The following is a 13,457-nucleotide window of genomic DNA, read 5'->3' as shown; positions in this document are numbered from 1 at the left end:
TCCCAAAGTGCTGGGATTATAGGTGTGAGCCACCACGCCCAGCCATCATTGGTACATTTATATATAGCATATTATGTATGTAATTATTTATCTAATATTTCTTACTATCCAGCCTATACGCTGTTAGGAATGAGACTGTGTTTTACTGTTTATGGCTTTGTTCCTATAATTGAGCCCAGTGTCTATCACATAGCATACATTCAAAAAATGTTTGAAGATGGGAGAGAGAAAAGGAGGGAGAGAGAGAAAAAGAGAGGGAGGGAGGAAGGAAGAGAGGGAGGGAGAGAGGGAGGCAGGTAGGAAGGAAAGGAGTCTGAATGGACTTTTCCACCAAATAATAGGGTGCTTAGGGGTGGAAGTTGGAGGTTTTGGGGGAGTAAAGGGGATAAAGTTCTTATCAACTATTTCTAGATGGAAAAAAATTAACTAACATATCTCCATCTTTGTGCAAAATGTTAGTTATTTTCTTTCAGAATAGGTCATTCATGTTTACAAAAGTTGGCCGTGCTTTAAAATTTTTTTTAAATTTTAATTTTTATGTCTGGGATCTAATCTGCCTACTTGCACATCGCTTAAAGATGGGTTGTGGGCAGCCCTGGCTGAACAATAGCTGCTGAGATTTCTAAATGCACAGGCAAAAAGCTCTGGGGAAGGAAGAAGCATGAATTTTATTAACCTAGAGAAAGCGACACTAATATTATTAATTCCTTTTGCTTGTAAAATGGGAGGATATAAAGGTGGTAAAAAATAGTTTTGCCGGTCTATCTTCAAACGGGTAATTGGGAGGCTGGTAGGAATTTTCAAACATAATATAACAAAATCTAGAAACAAAAAAGTTCCTTTTCATTTGCACAGAGGCTCTGTTGAAGCTGAAATACTTGTGGGATATTAGGAATGAAAAATGTCAGCATGCACACTGCCCAGGCTTGCCTGGTTTATGGCTCCCACCTCGTGGCCGTCATTACTGCCCAGAAAAAGAAACTCTTTGTCCCTGGAGCATTACTTTTCAAAGACAAGAAACATCCAGAAGCGTCCTCTCACTTTGACATATAGGTCATGGCATTCAGAGAATAATGTGAGGAATCGCCTAGTGCCAGCTCCTTGAATCATTGAGAGATGAAGCTATTTAGTATGGATTCTGCTAAGATTTTTGCTCCTACGAATTTCCTTCCTTAATGGAAAGTCACTTTTTGAGTGAACAAGATTTGGATTATTCAGTGGCTTGAAATGCAAGGCTTCTAAACAAATAAAAGGCCAAAAAAGGTGGTAGTTGGCAGGGGGAGAATATAGGAAATGAAGAGACAGGGAAATGTCATTTAACATCTTAACCTAAAGCCTGTATTAGTGACGTGTGTGTGTGTGTGTGTGTGTGTTTTGAAATCCACAAGAGAAATACCAGTCCTCTAATTGAAAGCTGAAATGATCCAGACTTTACAATGAGTGCATTTCCTCATTTTCTAGCAGACTGAGAGGCTTGTTGGATGGAGAAAGAACACCCACTAATTCCTACCCCAAACCCAAGAGAAAGACAAGACTGGCATGGGTATCCTGCCCTCTGTCAGGAATCCCCTTACATCTCCAGCCTCAAGTCAGGCCCAAGAGAGGAAAGATGAGTTTCTGGCACAGCTCTGGAAGCAGTGGTCTATTTCTTAGAGGGGAGGGTGCTGTAACCTCAGCTTTTTCAAAGCAAATCATTTTAAGCCCAACTTCGTGGTTTGTATTTATTAAAATAGTGGTACTGAAGGAGGTCAATTGGTTCTTTTCCTGGATATCTTACATGAATTCCAGCCAAGTCATTTTGTTGAAGTCAGATCTAACCAGAGTTCCTGTGTACACTGTGCCTAAAATACACAGCAAATCAGAAAAGCAGATTGTTTTGCATGAGCTCAAGTCATGATTGACTCACACGGTAGGGCTTGAGGTGGCATGTACTTGTGACATGTGGTAGAGGATATGGTCACCGTAAAACTTAAAAACTTTGGAATGAATTAAAGAGCTAATAAAGATACAGTGTTAGAACGAACAAGCGCACCCTAGGCACAAGCCCTGAATAGCACTGGGCATTTTTGTGTGAGTACCTTTAGACAGCCTCTTCTCCATGACCGAGCTTTTATGCCTTCTCTTTCCAAATATCTTGTTTTCTATGAGAAAGTAGAGGCCAGGGTTTCCATTCTGTTATCCTTCACATTACCTAACATATTAACAAACATTGTCTACAGGCTATTGCTCTAAAATATTTAATGCCCCCTAAAACCTTATAAGGTGAAGTTCTTTGTTTAGTTTTATTTTTGATTGACAAGCAATAATTGTGTATATTTATGGGGGACAAAGTGATATTTTAATACACATATACACCATGGAAAGAGCAAATCAGAGCAATAAAAATCAGGAAATTCTGTCATTGGCCACAACATGGATGAACCTAAAGGACATTATATTAAGTGAAATATGCCAGACACAAAGAGTCAAATGTCATATGATCTCACTTATATGTGGAATCTAAAAAAGTTGAAGTCATAGAAGTAGAGAGTGGATGGTGACTGCCAGAGGTGGGGTGGGATGGTGGACTGGGAAAGGGGAGAATTTTCACCCATATGTACTAAGTTGCAGTTAGACAGGAGGAAGAATCTCTGGTGTTCTATTGCATAGCAGGATGACTAATGTGTTGTATATTTCTAAATAGTAGGTTAATAATGTATATTTTTAAATAGCTAAAAGATAGATGGCGAACTCTTGTTCCCTCTATTTAACAAGTTCATAGGACATAAATAGCAGAGCAAGTACTCAGATCTAGGCACTCTGTCATCACGGTTTGCTCTAACAAATAAGCCATGACAAAGCTTGTCATCTTTTTCTATTAAAACCACAATTACTTTTGCACTAACCTAATACTTTTCCCTTACTCGTGTCATTAAAATCACTCTTGAAACTACAATGCATCTTCATATATATAGGCAAAGGGTACAGGTGTTGAGGTATATTAAGTTACCTTTACCACCTCTCTCCCTAAGTGAAAATCATTCATTCATTCATTCATTCATTCATATGCTAAGTCTTTTTGTAAAGAAGGTGTTACATGTTTTTCAGGTCTTATTAACTTGGGAAGTGAAGGAAAGAGGACTGGATGACATTTAAATAAACAGCATTAAATCTGTTCTCTAAGTGGAAAAAAAGAATTGAAGTTGATAGGCTTAAGAGAGCATAAGACATTCTGGGTTTAAATAAATAGTCCTGGTATCTCTAGCAGGATTGAGGATGTTCCCACGCAGGAGCTTCCACTGATCTACTAGGGTAGGGAAGAAGAGGATCATGCTAGGAGAGAGAACACTCCTCTTATTTTACCCAGTATCACAGACAGAGAGAAGGTGGTATCTGGCTTTCAGAATGTTCTCCTCCAGTGAAGCACTAAACAGAATGACTGGGGGTATCTGGTCTGGTGTAGTGCAACTTGGAGTTTTTCCATTCCTTAAAAGATGTAGACATGTCCACGTAAAAGGAAGAGCACACTGTATGTTCACCATGCATAGATTTACATCCTGCTCACTTCTTCATGTATTAATTTCCCCTGTCTTTTTGCCTACTGTCCTCACAGGCTATCTCACTTCTCCATTTTCTAAATATTATCTCACTTCTACATTTTCTCTTGACTCTTTTGTCTACCAAACTCAGCAATCTTCTTAGACAGAGTTTTCTTCTTTCTTTTTCAGCTCTGTGGTTTTACCAGGGACCCCTTGGGCATTACCTTTCCTGCCTTGATCTGATTGATTCCTCAGGAGCTCTCCTCTCTGACTCTGTAGATAATCCCATTTAGTCCAACCCTGACTTACAGGTAGTGCCTAGGCAGTAAAACATTGGGTAGAGGTTGGCCAAAATATGCTCAGTATTTATCAATTTCTAAATTTCTTAAACAGGAATAATAAAGAAAGTACTGTCTTACACATCTAATTGAAAGCACTCAACAAAAATTGTGCAACTACTATGTCCCAAGTACTACATAAAGCCATAGGTAAAAATACTGAATATAGGTAAAAATACTGAGCAGGTTCCAGTTGATGGGAAGCTTACAGACTAGTATATTTGATCACTAGCATTATCTGGTTACTTGCAACACTTTTAAACAATTTTTGAAAAGGCTTTATAAGAATTGGTGCTATAGAAATGACAAGAATCTTATTTTTATTTTGTTAAATTTTCTTTAGATCCAGGGAGACAGACTGGAGACAACAAATTTACTAGTAGAAAACTATATGGCAGCTTTTACTTCTAGTCATTGTAAAAAATATTGTGAAGCTCTTCTAGTCTTAAAAGTCTCAAATTAGGCCAGGTGCAGTGGCTCATGACTGTAATCCCAGCACTTTCGGAGGCCAAGACGGGCCGATCACCTGAGGTCAGGAGTTAGAGACCAGCCTGACCAACATGGTGAAACCCCATCTCTACTAAAAATACAAAATTAGCTGGGCATGGTGGCATATGCCTGTAATCCCAGCTACTTGGGAGGCTGAGGCAGGAGAACTGTTTGAACCCGGGAGGCAGAGGTTGCAGTGAGCTGAGACAGTGCCATTGCACTCCAGCCTGGGCAACAAGAGTGAAACACTGTCTCAAAAAAAAAAAAAAAAAAAAAAGTCTCAAATCGACATATGGCTTTCTCGTTTCCTCCATCATATCCATGCCTTGAATTAAAATGTTTTTTAAAATGCCTAATGAAAATACTTCTATTTACAGTTGGCTTAGTAAAGTTTAATTTTAACCAAATCTAATTTTACAAACCAAATTGAACTTTAAGTGGTTATTTTAGGTTTATAATTTTATTTCCAACATAACAGCATAGCTGTGCTATTTGCTAAACTAACATAAAAAATAGAAACCTATGTAAATTTGCCTTATGAACTATCTGTTTTGCCTTGCGTATTTTCTTGAAAAGAAACAAATACACAAAAATGTAGGTCAGGGCATATAAAATGCTTTAATTCCTTGACATTAGAAGTAGTTTTCAATTTTAGAAAAATCTATAGTTGTCATATAGGTTTTATGGAAATAGTGCAAAATTTCTTAGATATTCTCAGGGAATCCAGTTTTTCTGCTAGGGTGAAGTGGGGGACACCTTGGTATTTACTGAGTTTTTCATTTCTTTATCTCTGGCATGGAACAGGGTGACAGGCATGAGGCAGTTGTTCAGTAGATGCTGGCTTCCTTTCCTACCATCTGGTTAAGGCAGAAATTTGTTATGTTATACCTGCATATGTCACAATACCATATTAAACACATTATACTAATACAGGTACTTTTGAGTTCTAGATTTCTTTAATTACCTTTATTCTGTTTCTAGCTTTTCTGCTATCTTTATTTGAACAGTGCTAGGACTATGAAGCCAATGGTAAATATATCTAGGAATCCTGTTCATTCATTGTCCTGCACTAGAAAATCCAAAAGGAAAGAAGAGGACAAGGAGGAGTCAGTAAGGAATAGGTCTTCATTCACCTTTGCATACATCTCCTCTGAGTCCTGGGTCATACAATGGCAGGCTCATTCTGTCTTGGATGAAATAATCAACATTTCTCTGGGATTTTGCCACTTCGGTTCTGGACTGCCTAATCTGTCATTTTCTCTCTCCCAAGCTCTTCCTTCATATTTCTACTTCACTTCTGCTTTTTCTTACATTTCACCTTGGAATTTGTTTCCCACTAAGGAGCTTCTTATCCAATGTGTTTTTATAGCAATGCCAAAAGACCAATCAGATTCTTTGTAAAACTTGGTGCTCAGTAGCTATTAAACCCAATTTATCTCTGAAGAATTATGGTCTGCAGGGAAAAATCACACTGGATGCCTCTGCCTTTCCTTACTTCTGCATTTTTTGGAAGGCATATGGCCTGTTAGAGAGATAAAAAGAGAAGACTGAATTCAAATTGTGTTTCTCTCCTGAATTAGCTGGGCAAAGTCTAGGCGAGTTACCTAATGGCTTCTTGCATTCTTTTCTCAGTAGTGCTGGTTCTTTGTGTCCTAAGATACAATTATTAAAATTTATAATATTGCATGGCTGTAAGATTCAAAGTGTGGTCTGGGCAGCCATATGTATCTTTGGGATCCTTTTATGGAAACTACAGGGACAAAAATATCTTTACAGTATTACTAAAACATGGTTTGCCTTTTCCACAGTCATTCCCCTGTAAATGTACCAAGTATACAAAGTTCTTTAATTTCAGATTGCACATTGTAATTAACCTTTAAGAAAATAACATCTGTAGAGTTTTGATGTAGTACCAAGGAAGAACATCTACAGTCTTCTGAAGGGGCTAAAATATTCTTTCCTTTTCCAACTATGTCTGTGTGGGGCCAGATTTTTTTCATATACTTTAACCAAAACAACACCTTGCAACAGATTGAATACAGAAGCAGTTACAAGAATCCAGCTGTCTTCTGTTAAACCAGGAATTAAAGACATTTGCAAAAATGTAAAACAATGCCACTCTTTTTACTAAACCTTTTCTGTTTTAAAAAATGTATTATTGATATATATGATATTTATGTTCACATATAATAAACTAGTATTATTAGAAATAGATGAATAAAATTTTTAAAATCTCAGTTTTTAAAAATGTTGAGTACACTAAATATCAATAGACATCATTTATATAAACAAACGATCTTTGGTTCCTTCGTATTAAATATATATATAGTCCTGAACAAAAACCATGAGAACCACTGTCATACGGAATAATTACACATAATTTATATCATCCTCACATAATTATTAAGCAAATATGAAAGACCTGAGCTAATATTTTGCCCTTGAGAGCAAAAGGAAAGTTATTTTAATCTCTTTTTCTAATATCCTTCTAATGTCTTTCTACCACCTAATATTATCTAATATCATTTTATTCCTAATACCTTCTCATCTGTCAAATGTGTTCATTTAATTAAGTATATACATGCAAACACACATAATAGGATTTTACCTTATTTGAATCTTTATATGTTGTACCCCTAAATCTATTGGAATAAAAAAAAGGAAAAGTAAATTAAAAAATATATTTAGTGATGTATTTCTTCCTTGAAGTCTAACTAGGAAATATTTTGAAAAACAGTAAGACTTGAATTTTTGTTCCTGGGCATTGAATTAGGCTTTTTATTCAGCTAACTTAGGAGGGCTGCTCATCATGCAGCAAAGCTCACAATAAAAATCATGATTAAAAGCCCAATATGAGTAAATAAATAAATAAATCTTTATATGTAAAAAAACAAAATAAGCCAGTACAAAGAATACAGATTTAATGACAAGAATAGGTCGCTCAGTCTTTCTTGAGAAAAGCTCTGCAGTAGAAGAAGAAAAGAGAAGAGGTCACTCAGTTGTATTAAAGAAGGAGTTAGGGACAATTCTCTATAAATTCTCTGTAAATCTGATCTAATAATATATAATATATATTATTAGTGAGATATTAATGAGATGAAATTGCAAAACAGCTGTAGGAATAGGAAAAACTACCCCGTCACTTTTTTTTTTTATTTTTTTTATTTTTTTATTTTTTTATTTTTTTATTATACTTTAGGGTTTTAGGGTACATGTGCACAATGTGCAGGTTTGTTACATATGTATCCATGTGCCATGCTGATTTCCTGCACCCATTAACTCGTCATTTAGCATTAGGTGTATCTCCTAATGCTGTCCCTCCCCCCTCCCCCCACCCCACAACAGTCCCTGGAGTGTGATGTTCCCCTTCCTGTGTCCATGTGTTCTCATTGTTCAATTCCCACCTATGAGTGAGAACATGCGGTGTTTGGTTTTTTGTCCTTGCGATAGTTTACTGAGAATGATGTTTTCCAGTTTCATCCATGTCCCTACAAAGGACACGAACTCATCATTTTTTATGGCTGCATAGTATTCCATGGTGTATATGTGCCACATTTTCTTAATCCAGTCTATCGTTGTTGGACATTTGGGTTGGTTTCAACTCTTTGCTATTGTGAATAGTGCCGCAATAAACATACGTGTGCATGTGTCTTTATAGCAGCATGATTTATAGTCCTTTGGGTATATACCGAGTAATGGGATGGCTGGGTCAAATGGTATTTCTAGTTCTAGATCCCTGAGGAATCGCCACACTGACTTCCACAATGGTTGAACTAGTTTACAGTCCCACCAACAGTGTAAAAGTGTTCCTATTTCTCCACATCCTCTCCAGCACCTGTTGTTTCCAGATTTTTTAATGATGGCCATTCTAACTGGTGTGAGATGGTATCTCACTGTGGTTTTGATTTGCATTTCTCTGATGGCCAGTGATGATGAGCATTTCTTCATGTGAACCAAAAAAGAGCCCGCATCGCCAAGTCAATCCTAAGCCAAAAGAACAAAGCTGGAGGCATCACGCTACCTGACTTTTAAACTATACTACAAGGCTACAGTAACCAAAACAGCATGGTACTGGTACCACAACAGAGACATAGATCAATGGAACAGAACAGAGCCCTCAGAAATGATGCTGCATAGCTACAACTATCTGATCTTTGGCAAACCTGACAAAAACAAGAAATGGGGAAAGGATTCCCTATTTAATAAATGGTGCTGGGAAAACTGGCTAGCCATATGTAGAAAGCTGCAACTGGATCCCTTCCTTACACCTTATACAAAAATTAATTCAAGATGGATTAAAGACTTATATGTTAGACCTAAAACCATTAAAATCCTACAAGAAAACCTAGGCAATACCATTCAGGAAATAGGCGTGGGCAAGGACTTCATGTCTAAAACACCAAAAGCAATGGCAACAAAAGCCAAAATCGACAAATGGGATCTCATTAAACTAAAGAGCTTCTGCACAGCAAAAGAAACTATCATCCGAGTGAACAGACAACCTACAGAATGGGAGAAAATTTTTGCAACCTACTCATCTGACAAAGGGCTAATATCCAGAATCTACAATGAACTCAAACAAATTTACAAGAAAAAAACAAACAACCCCATCAAAAGGTGGGCAGAGGACATGAACAGACACTTCTCAAAAGAAGACATTTATGCAGCCCCTGTCACTTTTTAAAGGGAAATCCTTATATGGCCAATTCATTGGGAGAAATAAAACAGAAGGGATAAGATTAGAACATATTCTATTTGTTTCTCTACTTTAAGTACTAAGCGAGTTCTGAAATAGCACCAGGTATTTGCGGAAGTAGAGTTCAGAAAAGAGGACCTTGGAGGAGGGAGATTTAAAAAGCACTGGAATTATAACAGAGGAATTTTACAGAACTGTAAAACCAGTCAGTAAAACTTTCTGAGAAGTCCTATTTGTCATATAAGCTAAGTGAAATGTAGTAAGGAACCCATTGACATTCAGATGTCATGGATATGTTGTTTTGCACACACACACACACACACACACACAGAGAGACATCCAAAAATTCCTACATCTTCACTGTTTAATTACTTATTTAGAAGTTATTGTACTCTCTCCTTCTATATAGCACAATGAAATTGATAGATTAAATATAGTACAAAATAGGAAAGTAGAATAGAACTGGAACCCTACGTAGTGATCAAAGGACACAGCAGTTACCAGAATCCTAGGACTCAAGCCATTCGTCTGTATTATTATAATATTGGCAACAGTTAACTGAGCAGTCGATATGTTTTAGGTACTTTGCACATGTTATCTTTCTTTATTCTTACAGCTGAGAAGCATTAAGTTTAATTATCCCTATTTCTCAGGTGAGGAAACTGAGGAAAAGAAATCTTTTGCAGCTTGCAGTAGCTCAAAGGATAGCTGTAAAGTGTTGGCCGTGAGAACTTAGTCACTGTACTATACTGTTCTTTATGGTCAAGTATCTGTAGCAAGAGCTGAGACGCAGTGGTAGGGGGTACGAGGGCTCTTACTTCAAAGAGCTCACAGTCTCATATACTACCTAGCTAACCAAAGAACTGATTCAGACTGCAATTTGTCCTGTAATCAAATTATAAATAATGAGTTTTAGAAAGAATGAAAAGAGACTAAATAATCCTTTAAAGCACACTATGTTTTTATTTGTGTAGCTTGAGTACCTGCTATAAATGATGACAAGGCTATTGGAGAATACTCACAGCAATAGATATTTGAATTTGATTTTTATGAATGAATTCAATTTCCTTAGATAGAGAATGGGAGAGACCATTTCCTTTGGACATTAAGTATTGATAAAAATGCATATAACTACTACTAATAACCGAACGGTATTCACTGAGTCATGGCTATGTGTGCAATGCTGTCCTAAGCATTTTATTTCTATTTTCTCATTTAACACTCACAATAAGGTAGATAAGTACTATAATCACTCTTCATTCATAGACAGGAAATCTCAGGCTTGGCAACAATTGTTCACAGCCCAGGCTGTTTGAATCCAGCATCCATACCCTTAGCCACAGTGTTATGCATTCTTTTGAGAATGTCAAGTTTTCTATCATTTTCTCTTTTCCTATTGACCCTCTAACCTCAACTCCGAGGTCCCACCATAGGGGTAAGTTGAATCCTGGCGTGCACCACCCCAGGAAGCACTAGTGCCCTCTCTTGCACATGGTATTAGATTTTTACATGTTAGTTATACTTTGGCTTGGATCCCTGCAGCTCTCCAACTGAAGGTGTCAGAATAGAATCAAGGATAGGGGAACCCCAGTAGTAGCAGGAGCAGAGCTGTTTAGTAACTGGAAACCAAACAAGCCATTTAGCTTTGAAGGCACAAGAAAGGCTTCATTTAGATACCAGGCAGAAAAGATCAAAGCTAAGGAATACAAACATGCCTGTTGTCTGAGTCAGGCAGCAAGTCACCAAAAGGGAGCCCACATCCTTTACTGCAGAGCAGATGCAATACATCTGAGAGGTTACCATAAGCCAAATAAATACTGCCACAGAACCTCCCCTTGAAGTCTCATGGAAACAAAAGCACGAGCTTTCACCTGAAACAGACAAGGGCTTGCTCTCTCTGCAGCTGGCACGTGGCCTTCTGCCCCATAGTGTGTATCGTGTCTTAATGAAAATTGAACATCTACTAATAAAATTTCCTAAAAGCACCAAACTGCTTTACATATGTCTTTGAAGAAAACAAAAAAAAATTCATTCAAAACATTCCCTGGGCAATGAAATATAAAGACCTCTTTGCAAATCACAAGGGTTTCAAGTTGATCGTGGGCAATAAAGAGAAATACTGTGCTCTATGTAAGTGAACCTATGGCTCTCATAAATGAACAAAGTGAAAGGAAGCAGTGTTTTCACTTTTCTAGTCGGGAAACTTCTTGATTAAAGAGGGAATCATAAATGCATTCAACAATATGGCAAATGCTATTCTAGGTATTTTACATACGTGATGGTATCTGATTGCTATTACAATCCTTTAAATTTAGTCTTAGGTCCATAGATGAGAGAGTATATTGAATCTTTTTAAGATCACATAGTGAGTGGCAGAACTAAAACATGAACTTTCTTCTTCATGACAGTACTAGATTTTATTAAAAATTACTTCCTAATAAATTCTACCAGTTGGCAAACTGAAACCTCAGTCTGAGAATTCTGTAAAAATTTATAAAAGTGACACAAAAGAAATTTAACTGTAGAAATAAACTATTTCATTTGTTAAATTTGAAGAAAAAAAGATCGGTTTAGGACCTTAATAATTAAGGATTACTAACAAAACCAGCAGATTGAGCAAAAGAGCTCTCTGCTCCTTAAACTTCATTTAAAAACCACATTTTTGAGTGCACGCTAGAGTGACCAGCTCATCCTGACTTGCCCAAGATGGTTCCAATCAGACACTTTGTTTTGCACTGCAGATACATATTGAGTAGGAATAGTTTGTTAGTCTGTAATTAATTAGATGAGATGCAGGGGTGATGAGAGTGATGAAGTTGGTTATATGAGTTATATGGGTCTTGGGAGTTTAGGGGCACCATCCTATGGAAGTGACACATGAGAGGAAATGCGAAGGCTGAATAGATATCAGTCAGATATAAAAGGGGTTGAGGTAGGGGATCCCTACAGGCAGCGAAAGAAGCAGATACAAAGCAAATGGCAGAAGAGGAGCGGCTTTGGCCTGTAGGAGCAATTGGAGAAAATAATGATTGCAGGAATACAGAATGAGGATGAGCCAGTTGCTCAGGTGATACTCCCAGGTACGCAGGGAAGACAATTCAAAGGCTTGTAGACTGAGTTAAAGGTTTGGGGTTTTGTCCTAAGAACAGAGACAAGCCTTCAAAGGGCATATTTCTTGGGTAAAAGGCACTGCACTGATAACAGAGTGAATGACAGGAGAACATTCAGCAGATGACTGCTGCAGGTCAGGCGGAGGCCATAGTGGCCAGATTTGGTGGCCATAGGGGAGACCGAAAGAAGAGGGTGCACTATAAACACCTAGATAGAAAAACTGATGGCTTTCAGCAATAAATTCCAAACGACCTGAAGTGGAAAAAAATGTTAAAGATAATGCCTGATGTTTCTAACTCTTGTAAATAGATAGATGGCAGAAATTTATATAAGGTTTAGTTTTATACCTTAATAATTTCTATGTTAGCTGTTTAAATGAAGATGTTCTTGCTTTTGTAATAACACCAGAAAATGAGTGGATATTTTCCCTTACAAAAGATTTGTAGGCCCCTGCTACCACCTGTTGACTGTGTACCTTAATGGTGGAGACACAACACAGAAGGTTGGGGGATCTTAACTCATCAAACATCAAGTTATAAATTATAGTGCACATCACCCATGAATGAGGATAAGTAAAGTACAAGGGGATAATTAACTTCAAAGTCCACTCAAGCTGAGTCTGGAGGCAGATCCATATGAATAAAAACTTTTAGAACAAATTTGTTTTAACTAATCTTCATGACTTTGTAAGTGATAGGAATTATAGAAGCCCAATCTTTTTATTTATTTATTTATGGTTGGCATTTCACTGTTATTTTGCATATGCTTTGAAGACATGCTCTTTTTTAAAATTTTTTGTTTCCATAGGTTTTTGGGGAACAGGTGGTATTTGGTTACATGAATAAGTTCTTGAGTGCTGATCTGTAGATTTTGATGCAACTATCACCCGAGCAGTATACACCGAACCCAATTTGTAGACTGAAGCACACTCTTTTCAGAATGTTACTTTTTGAATAGTTTTCATAAGATCCAACAAAATGATTCTGCAAATCTCTCTGCTCATCGGACTCTGCTACCATTAGTAAAATTACTAGGTTCACACAGCTTATAAAAGTATTTGCTTATGCTCACTATCTCATCAATAGTATCATTATTATATTATTTTTTCTATTACTGTAGTTTATTTCATGAAAAGTATAACTTACCTCTATGTCTTTTTTTTATTATACTTTAAGTTTTAGGGTACATGTGCACAACTTGCAGGTTTGTTACTATGTATACATGTGCCATGTTGGTGTGCTGCACCCATTCACTTGTCATTTAGCATTAGGTCTATCTCCTAATGCTATCCCTCCCCACTCCCCC

Source organism: Symphalangus syndactylus, chromosome 7, assembly GCF_028878055.3.
Source record: "Symphalangus syndactylus isolate Jambi chromosome 7, NHGRI_mSymSyn1-v2.1_pri, whole genome shotgun sequence".
NCBI lineage: Eukaryota > Metazoa > Chordata > Mammalia > Primates > Hylobatidae > Symphalangus > Symphalangus syndactylus.
This window is presented reverse-complemented; position numbering follows the sequence as displayed.